The sequence below is a fragment of the Heloderma suspectum genome, chromosome 4 (genome assembly GCF_057233095.1).
Source record: "Heloderma suspectum isolate Gila_16-S chromosome 4, 16-S_ref, whole genome shotgun sequence".
In the NCBI taxonomy this organism is placed as follows: Eukaryota; Metazoa; Chordata; class Lepidosauria; order Squamata; family Helodermatidae; genus Heloderma; species Heloderma suspectum.
In genome coordinates, this window is record NC_139461.1 from 121,822,918 (window position 1) to 121,825,159 (window position 2,242).

The window sequence follows — 2,242 nt, forward strand, 5'->3', positions numbered from 1 at the left end:
TTTCTAAGATCACTATTTTCCAAGGATCCCCGGTGTGGCCCCCACAGGCACCATTTGTGTAAATTGCAGTCGTAAATTGTGCAAATTTGCATAAATTGACTTACTTCTATGTAGGCATGCATCAGATTGCATTGTAAATGTCCCATTGTACTAAATGGAATTTAAGGTATCAGTCCCAAACAGATTACACTGCATATTGCTTGAGGCATAGGTCCCACTGTGTTCAATTGGGTTTACTTCCTAGGAAGTATGTTTAGGAGTGCAGACTTAATGGGGAGTAAGTCCCATGGAAATCAATGGAACTTCTGACTAAACATGCTTAGGATTGTGCTACATTAAGTGCTTAGTTTTGGCGGGCTCCATAACCATGGTGGCTAATATCTGAGTTCTCCCTTAAGGTCAAAAATGGGTTCATGGGCCAGATTATTTCATCTCATGGATTTCCATGAAATCCCACTGTAAAAACCGATGGGGAATACATGGTGTTATCCATTCCACAATGCAGCCCAATCCCATGCATATTTATTCAGTAGTCAGTTATTCCAATTGGACTTACCTCTAAGTAAACATGCATAGAAGCAGAATACCAGTTGGAAAAAAAGCTCATGGGTTTTAATAGAACGAACTGTCAAACACACGTGCTGAGAACCACAGCCACACTGACATTTTCAGGACAGTTTGACACTGCCAAAAGAAAATTCCCACCCAACTAGCAAACTCATCCATATGTGCAATCTCTTCTTAGATGTGCAGATGATGCCACAGTAATGATGGGTGAAATAAAATGGTACATAGCATCACTTGCCCAAAGTTCAGCCTTTTCAAAAAGAAGGTCTGAGCTGAAGGGGATCTTTTGCATGAAGATTTTCATGAACATTTTCATGAATATCTAGGGGTGGACGAAAGTCCCTTACCTGTCGTCGAAGGACGTTCGCGGTGGGGGGGAGGTGCTTCGCTGCTCCCCCCGCGAAGTTCAGGCCGGGGAGGAGGCTTCCCGCCTCGCCCGGCCGCGAACGTGAAAGTATTTTTTTTTTTTAAAAAAGTCCCCTGATAGGCTACGTGACGATTCACGTAGCCTATCACGGCTAGATCTGCAAAGTCAGCTGTGATAGGCTACGTCAATCGTCACGTAGCCTATCACGGGTGACTTTAAAAAAAAAAAAGCGCGTACGCTAATGGCAGCCCCCATATGGAGCCGCCATTCGCGTTCCTTATTTAGTCGCTGTAGTCTACGTAAATGTTTACGTAGACTACGGCGAAAATAAGGGCAATGCAAATAGCGTTGCCCTTATTTTCGCTGTAGTCTACGTAAACATTTACGTAGACTACAGCGACCAAATAAGGAACGGGAATGGCGGCTCCCTATGGGGGCCGCCATTATCCGTGCGCGCTTTTTTTTTTTAAAGTCACCCGTGATAGGCTACGTGACGATTTATGTAGCCTATCACAGCTGACTTTGCATATCTAGCCGTGATAGGCTACGTGAATCGTCACGTAGCCTATCAGGGGGCTTTTTTTTTTTCTTTGATTGCAATGGCGGTGGCGGCAGCCGGTCGAAAGACCGGCTGCCGCTCCCGCCCCACTCGAACACCCGCCGAACCGCCAGCCAGACCCGCCACCGGGAGGGACATTCGGTGAAGGTAAGTCCTGTCCCGGGGGGGTGCGGGGTGCGGGGGGGGGTTCGGAAGATTTCTCCCTGAAACTTGTTCGGGGGGCCGAACACGTTGGCGCTCGGCCCCCCAAAGTTTCGGGGAGAAATTCTCCACCATCCCTAGAATATTCTGCTTTCTCCTCAGATCATATAAATCTTTTGCCTTTTACTAAATATTTCCATGGAGAAGAACATTTATTTTGAGAGCCACCGTGGTGTAATGGTTAGAGTGTTGGACTGGGATGGGAGACCTGGGTTTCTTCTATTATTATTATTATTAATTTCTATACCACCCAAAGCTCTCTGGGCGGTTTACAAAGATTAAAACATTAAAAATACAGTAGAAAAAAAAAGCCATTTACATTAAACACACACACACACACCAATATACACAAGAGAACATATATCTAAAACAACTTCAAGCAAGCATTCTGAAGCAAACAGCCATAACTATAAGACAATCCAGGATTGATGAAGACTTATCATATGCCGTGAAATGCCTGGAAGAAGGGATTCGATTCTACACTGGGCTATGAAGCTCACCGGGTGACTTTCGTCCAGTCACTGACTCTCAGTCTAATCTACTTCACA

The 2,242-nt window shown here is 45.2% G+C and overlaps 1 pseudogene; it reads left to right on the plus strand.

The window, feature by feature from the left end:
- The first annotated feature begins 1,782 nt into the window (after window positions 1-1,782).
- Window positions 1,783-1,850, plus strand: LOC146347376 (U5 spliceosomal RNA; annotated as a pseudogene).
- The last annotated feature ends 392 nt before the right edge of the window (window positions 1,851-2,242 follow it).